This window comes from Gadus macrocephalus, chromosome 10, assembly GCF_031168955.1.
Source record: "Gadus macrocephalus chromosome 10, ASM3116895v1".
Classification (NCBI taxonomy): domain Eukaryota; kingdom Metazoa; phylum Chordata; class Actinopteri; order Gadiformes; family Gadidae; genus Gadus; species Gadus macrocephalus.
This window is the reverse complement of record NC_082391.1, coordinates 3,185,843-3,193,840: the sequence shown is the minus strand read 5'-3', so window position 1 is coordinate 3,193,840 and position 7,998 is coordinate 3,185,843. Positions and strand designations below refer to the sequence as shown.

At 44.6% G+C, this 7,998-nt stretch overlaps 1 long non-coding RNA gene across 1 annotated transcript; it reads left to right on the top strand.

The window, feature by feature from the left end:
- Window positions 1–5,842: 5,842 nt before the first annotated feature.
- LOC132465570 (uncharacterized) lies at window positions 5,843–7,604 on the top strand. The gene is made up of 3 exons (XR_009527609.1): window positions 5,843–5,915; window positions 6,331–6,350; window positions 6,573–7,604. It is a non-coding gene; the product is annotated as an uncharacterized LOC132465570 (long non-coding RNA).
- Window positions 7,605–7,998: the final 394 nt, after the last annotated feature.

Below are 7,998 nucleotides of genomic sequence, written 5' to 3'. Positions count from 1 at the left end.
TTCCTTTCAATCACAAGTATTTGGAAATAGGTATACCCCTTTACCACCTTATTTATCAAGGGAAAGCTCTGGCACAGCCATTCCCTGCCATTTTGGCTCATTATCAGCAAGCGGTGCTGCAGAGATTACCGGCATCAGCAGTAGCATCGATAACAGCCATAAGCAGCATTTGATCACTGAAGATGCTGCGGAAGTGGGTATTTCATTCCTCCATTGTATGCCATGCATTCACTGAGATCATCTTCATCAAACCATTGCACACATTGTTTTTTGATGTGATGTGGACGCAGGTTTCCATGATGGTAGAATTGCTTATGCACTAACAGGCCTCTCTCAGGGGGAAAACAAATCCACGGGAAGTGATTCCCTTGTATTGTTCATATGTTGCATCTGTGTCTCATGTTGAATTAAAAAATGTTGGAACGTCAGCAACAACAACAATTGCAAAACATATTTTTAAAAGGCTATACATGAGGTTTGCCTTCTCATTGATTTTTAAGGAGACACTTTTACCCTTTCTCCTTGTTTTCCCCTGTGCCTAACGATGGCAAAATTACAAAGACAACCACAACAACAAATCTGCTACCGTTAACGTTTACCCCTCCACTACTGCAAAGTATTGTAGATTAAATCAGGCCGGTTGAGGCCAGGTCATCATTTGTTTTCCAAATCGTTCACACAAGCAACCAAAATACTGTTACCTCATTCATTAATAAATGTATTCAGGGTGCGGGGAATGTATATTACGGGGGTATCCAACTGTTTATTTTCATTATTTTGAATGATAATACAACTATATTTTGTCTCCCAAACACTGAAACTGATCCAAGGGTATTTCCAAAACTTAACCATCAGTCCAAGGACATATGAACATATAAATACATCTACAAAAGAATAAATCTAAAAAGGTATGTCAGAACTCGAGGTATTTAGACTTAATCCACGGTTTTAACAATCTATCCAGCACACACACAAACATACACCTTAAAGACGAGGCATGCCAATTGCAGCAGTCGATCCCATATGTAGGGATAGGCGAAGCCTAATCCTTACCTGCTTGTTAACCGTGTTTAAAGGAGACATATTATACCACCAGGTGTGAGTGTGATTAGACTTACAAGCCGTTTCGGAAATCTGCCCCATATGACGTGTCCACCTAGATCTGTGCTGGGTAGATGAGCAACGTTTACTTCAGTCCACTGGGTAGGCTGATAGACTGATCGATCCAGCACAGATCTAGGTGGACACGCCCACTAGTGACGTCATATGGGGCAGACTTCCAAACGACATGTAAGGCTAATCAGACTCACACCTGGTGGCATAATATGTCTCCTTTAAAGTCGACCTTTGGGTAGAAATAGCAAATAAGCGTGTAGAGAATGAGCAGCATGAAGGCGTCTTTGCTGGAGTCCAGGGACAGCAGGAGTCAGCGATGGAGCGTTTATGTTGGGAGGAAGACCATCCTGCTCAGCGTGTTGCTTGCAGCCTGCTTTCCTGCCGCTGCCATTGGCATCTCCCCCCAGAGTACTGGAGGGGAATCGATAATTCCGGCAGATTGTGTGTCTTTCAAGGCCCCTCTGTTTTCCCGGCTGTATAATTAAATCAGACCACCTAGCATGGCTGTTATTTTCCGCCGTCACCATAGCGATGACTCGCTGTCACACGGGTAAATGATAACGGAGCTCTGTTCAATCCTCTATGGATTCAGCACAGGCAATTTAATTTTTTGCATTTTTTGTGACATTCCAGTCTCATAAGATGTCAAGCCAAAGGGGTTTAGCTAACTGCTAATGATGTGTTGGTTTAATTTTTTTGTTTCTATGTAAACTAGGGTCTGTCATATACATATACATTCATAAATAGTTAGTAACTAGTGTAGGCTCTGAAACACTTCAGATAGACCCCTCGCTGGGAGGGATTCTGTCCAATCACAAACCAGGGCCTATCAACACAGTACATGATTCCTTATTCCAATAACCTGGCATTTTTTTCTGGGTAACCAAAGCTCGAAACACATCATAGTAAACCATGGGTCGCAGTATTTTACTGCACCACTACTTTTAGGCAAAAAGTAAATACAAATTTCACTTTTTCATTTCAGAAAAAATAATGATAATCGATTGAGATATGGCCCATTGATATATGGCCCGATTGATGTATGGTTATTCATTTCAGAAATCTAACATCCAAGGGTTTTGAGACCTGGGCATCACATTCAATACAATTCATATTGTGAATCCTATTTTTGGACACACAGAGGTACACAGTAAAACTGGACTCTCTGAATCTGAACTTGCTCTTCAAAAAGCACTGAGAGAGACAGAGAGGGAGACAGGGAGAGAGTGAGAAAGCGAAAAGAGAGAGACAGAGATCAGAGATGCTCTTACTCTACAGCTCTGTCCTGCCTGACTGATGAGTGTAGGAAGCAGACGCACATTCAGCGACGCGACACATGCACTCGAACTCCAAATGGGCACTCGTCACGCAGCCATTCTTCATATCCACTTGCTGAAAGGTACCATCCCATGAGTGAAAGACGTAATGGAAATTCCTTGATCCCCCCCCCCCCCCACCACCCCTAGCCCACCCCCCACCCCCCACACACACACACAGATCCACACACACACACACACACACACACACACACACACACACACACACACACACACACACACACACACACACACACACACACACACACACACAAGAAAAGCCCTCGCAAGCCGTTAAGTTTTGTATTATTTACATCTCCTTGAGAATTTTTCTCATGGCAGATTTTTTAAGCCAGTTTTGTGAAGGTGATCCCGGAGAATGAGGAGGTGGAGGTGTTGCACGGATACCATTCAGTGTGTGATGTGCACCCTGCTGTTCAGAACCATGGCCAGCCCCTCTTTGAAGTCAGGTGCTGATCCTGGGCCTTAATTAGCCTCAGGAACACACACACACACACACGCACGCGCACGCACACGCACACGCACACACACACACACACACACACACACACACACACCATAGTGAAGACCCCAAAGGTTGAGCTGAGGATTTAATCTATAATTAATGTGAAATCCCATGTAGACTGGTTGGTGTGGGCTGCTGATAGCAGAGGGAGGGGGCGAGGAGAGTAAGGGGCCAGAACACGAGTAAGAAGGGTTTAAGAGCAGCAGGTGAGACTTAAGGAGAGTACGCTGAGGGATTCCTACACAGATGAATGGATGGAGAGACTGTTTGTGTGCATTTTGAGTCTTCTTCTTTGTTTACGCGGCTGTTTATGATTCTGTATGCATGTCGGTGCTTTAAATGTCAGGATATGCACGAGACATAAACATCAATGAATGTGTCTATGGTATTAGTGTGTCTCTGTGTATGTGTGACTACGAGCAAAAGATTTGAAAGGAAACTTGTTCCATCACCAAGATCAACCACTTCATTATTGATCATTCTGGCAAACGGCGGCATTCAAGTTATATTTGGCCAAGTTGTTGCATCACTTTGTTGTTGAGGGAAACGTGTTGCAAAGAAACTAAGGACGAAAGCCCTTCCTGGAACACTTTAGCCTGGGCGTCTTAGAGGAGTGATCCCGGAGCTCCAGTGCTCCAGTGTTCAGTATGAATTACTCTCTGTGGTTCTCCCCCAACGTCAGGGGACGCTCAATACCTTTATCTCCAGGACGGAGGGAGGGTTGCATGTTCAATTCCTGCAGAAGATACTTTTTTTTATTTACATTTACACTATAATTGTATGTTAAACTGATACTGGAAATAAAACATTTGGGTTAGGGTTAGGGTTAGGGTTAGGCCTAACCTAACCCATACTTTATATAACAACGTCATTGTGACAATACAACTTGTAATGCGCAATTATACTACGCTGTATTATTTTATAATGTTATGCCTAATTTAGTTTGGAACCATTTTTCACCAATTCCGTATCTCGACCTTTAACCCGGCCGTGTTCCATAAAGATATATGCGCATGAAGTGTTAAAGGTTGTTACATTGCTTATTACACAGTACTTAGTATTGTAAAAACAATGTGCTATAACACCAAGATTAAGTGCTATCATATATGTGGGGAATGCACTGTTTAATCGTAGTTCTTTGAAATAGGTGGGCTTCAGAACTGTTTTCAGCACGACTGTGGGAGAAAGAATCAACTAATTAACTCAAAGAGATAATCAAGTTTGTTTGGAGCATCCTTGCTTTATATGGACGCTATGTGGTCTCTGTACTGATGAAAGAAAGAAACGAATCACACACCATTGACAGGAAGTCAGCTGAACCAGCATTTGCATTAAGATGCATTCCTATTTCAAGCTTTTTTTTTTTCTCCCTGCGTGATCCTCTTACACACTTTAATCCAAGCTGTATGACACATAATTCATCATTTTCAATCATTGAATGATTCTATTTCTGGCTTGATTGCATATCCTATGAGTAATGACATTTTACTGTGGCAAAATAAATAATACATAACAATGTAATTTTAGTTTGAGCTGCAGTGGCTTATATACAACAGTGCTACTCAATTTCAGCGGCTGTGGTTAATAGAGCTGTCAGTCGAGGACTCGTGTCTTTCTGTTTTTAAATACGCCGTTCTCTTACACCCTGCCGATGCTTAACAAGTTGAACAAATTAGAAAAATCACTTCAAGTGTTCGTTCATTTCAGTTCCGTGTTTATTCACTGGAATCTGTTTACCACCTGACAGCCACTCATCGCTTGCTTTGCATCGGGGAAATAAAAGAAAGTCGACAGAAAGTAGGAACAAATGAATTCAAGTGAAAGCTGCATGTTGTGCGTATTCTTTGACAATGTCCTAGAGAACATTGTTTCTTAAGATACTGTGGTGGACGGCAGGGAGGAGTGAGGGGAGTTGTGTCTCCACACCCAAGCCTTTATTTGGACTTCCCTCCCTGTAACGAGGCGAGCCTGAGGGTCGTTATCCAGGAGTGCTTTGGGTTATAGGGGAGATCAGCTTACCACAAGCCAGAGCTAGCAAACTACAGAGAGTATCCGAATGGTCTTCTGTGAGCATTGTACCGAGAGAACGAGATACATTGAACTACATTGATTAACTGTTGTGACCTGGACCGTCTGACTACCCCCCTGTGCACCTGCCGCTCTGTTTGAGGACCCTTTTGGCTGCGACCCCTTGATACGGATTACGGACTACGGGTTGTGGATTACCCTTTTCTCCACCCATGTGATGGTTACATGTACCTTTTGAATAAATCACCCTGACTTTACTGTTCTGTGTATTGTGTAGTCGATGTGTTCGACTTGGTGGCGTGGAAAACCCACACCCACTGGCCCGCTACAATACATTTAAATTCTCAGAAGCCTTCAATTTTGGCATATTGCATTGAGTGTTAATACATTTGATCGAAAGTTCATACATTATTTCAGCAAAAATGTGCAATTAATGTTATTTAATATGTAAACGTTGCGTTCTCTTTGACTGAAGTTACTGAAATTGATTTGGTGACTTTGGTGACCATCTTAAACCAGTTATCTATAAGTCTGCAAGACAATATCTTATGTGTAATGTTATGCATACGTCTCGTATACCTGATATCTAAAAATAGATATTTGCAAATAAATCCAGAATCAGTCTAACAGTATCAGAAATTGGCATTATAAGCATTCTGGCTTCCGTTTTGTATTCCGAGTAATATTGACCAATCTGAGCGGGCTTTGGCGGCATGCTGGTAGACAGCCTTATTAATGGTGTGTTCCAGATGCCTCGTACATCAGCCGCACGAGTTGCAAGTGGAGAAATATCCCAGCTTTCTTGCAGCATTTCACAGAGGCACGCCCCCTTTTTTCTCTTCATCTCTCAGAATTCTGAGAGTTGACCGAGTGCAGTGAGGTTTACCGGATGACTTGATAAGCAAAGATGGCTGCGCCCATAGCGGATGGTAATGTATTTTCTTTGTATTTGTAGCCTACCAAATTCGTAATTTTAATGTCGATTTTAAATGCTTTGATACACTTGAATACATTTCTGCCTTAATCCGGTCAAAAATGTATGCATTGCAGGGTATTGTTGGGCATGTAATTCAATGTAAATGTTTGTTTTAAAGCCGGTTTGCTAAAGAGGCTAATGTAGCAAACAATAAATGACAACCTGCTATTGCCCTTTGTGGCTCGAGAAAAACGTGACGTCACTTTTAGAAAATTGAAATAGACTAACAAAATAGTATTTAAATGTAAACAGAGTTACTTGAAATGTTTGTGTTTCTGTAAGGGTTTCACCTCAGAGCTTTATGTTGTTCATTCACGGCATTCTAATCAAATTACAGTCTGTAACATACATTGTCTGTTTCTTCTTAGTCTTCATCAACCAGAGCATGGTATGTTTCATGGACAAGGACAGGACCATGGTTTACCAGGGCAACCTGTACCTACAAAATGACAAGTGTTTTGTTGACGAGGGCCTCAGTGTGGCTGCAAACCTACGCCTTGCAGATTGGACTTGCATGGATGAGGCATTACACTGTTGACATGAGTGTAACAGTAATTTAACCCTGGGTGCTGCAGGTACTTTGCTGACATGTTTAATTGTTATGATTCAGATACCTGCAATGTGCAACCAGCTGTACTGCCAGTGAATGAAGGTTTCACAAAAGAGAATACCTTCTTCCTCATCCACCTGATGTGCCACCTTGAGCTAGATGGCGGGGGACCTGCCAAGTCCCTCAATGACCTCAACCGGCGGCTGAGGCTGGGCAAGAAAACCAAGAAGCTGCTGTGGGAGTAGATGGCTGGGAAGCTATGCCTACAGTTCGGGGAGCAATTCCCAGATGACAAGGTGGCCTGCAAGTGGACGGCGCTGGTGGAGGGATAAGAGAGTGAAGGACAATAATGTGTGGACGGGAAGGGGCCCTGTCCGCTTCTTATTCTATACAGAGATGGACGAGCTGCTTTGGGTCAACCACGACGTGGACCCACCTGTCGTGGGGAGCGATTGTGCCGATGTCGTGGTACGCCGACCAGATGCACTGAGGCGGTCAAATAGTGCTCCCTCTACTGCGTCAGCTCCCTCATCTGTGCCTTCAACAAACACATCGTTATCAACGCCGCCCACCAGAGCTCCCTCCCTCCCTCCCGAGCGCAGCCAACCAGCTCCTCTTCCCAGAAACCTGCTTCAACTAAAGCCAGTCCACCTCCACAGCGAGTCCCCACCAGACCCTCTGACACCCCAAGGACGCGTAAGCTGCAGAGGGAGGATGAGCATTTGGACTACCTAGAGAGGTCTGATGCTGTGATGGCTGTGATTATTGATGTCCCCGACAGTAATGATGGCGCTGAAGGGAGATCAGAGGAAGCTCTTAGAGATGTTCAGCAGGATGGTGCACAGAGCAGTAGGACTTCCTGTCGATGCAGTCCACTCCTCTGACCGCAGTCTTCTGGATCGTGATATGGCAGCCATCAATCGCTCCAATGACCCCCTCAAGGCCACATGCGCTTTGGAAAATGGAGGTAGACACCCTCTTCTCAAAGCATGTAGGCCAAGAGACAAAAGCACAGCCAAGGGTGGACAGGAGGGTCAGCACTCAGAGTATGCCGTGGTGTGCTGATGAACGCGATACGTTGAACTTGTCAGAAATGTCTATTGCGCAATTGCACAGGAAGGCGTTGCAGGTTGTAGGGTCACCATCGTAATGTTCGGGGGATCCCACATTAGGCTCACAGGGTAGAGGGGCGGGAGTTTCGGTCGCTGCTGGAGCAGGCGGTGGGGTGGTGGCGCCGACCTGGACCTTCGCCAATTCCTGGCAGACTTGTGCCAGGTCTTGCTGTCCCGGAGCTGTGGCGGCCCTGGTAGCGGCCATCACTTGCTGCAGCGCGTTCTCCACCTGGGAGATGCGGTCGTCCGTCTGGGCTGGGTCCATTCTTGGCCAGATTGTGCTGTAACAGGGGGGTTAGGTACAACCCAAGTGCATAGACATACGACAGTTGTAGGACAGTTTCAAGGAGGATCCTGGTACAGGATCAATTCCC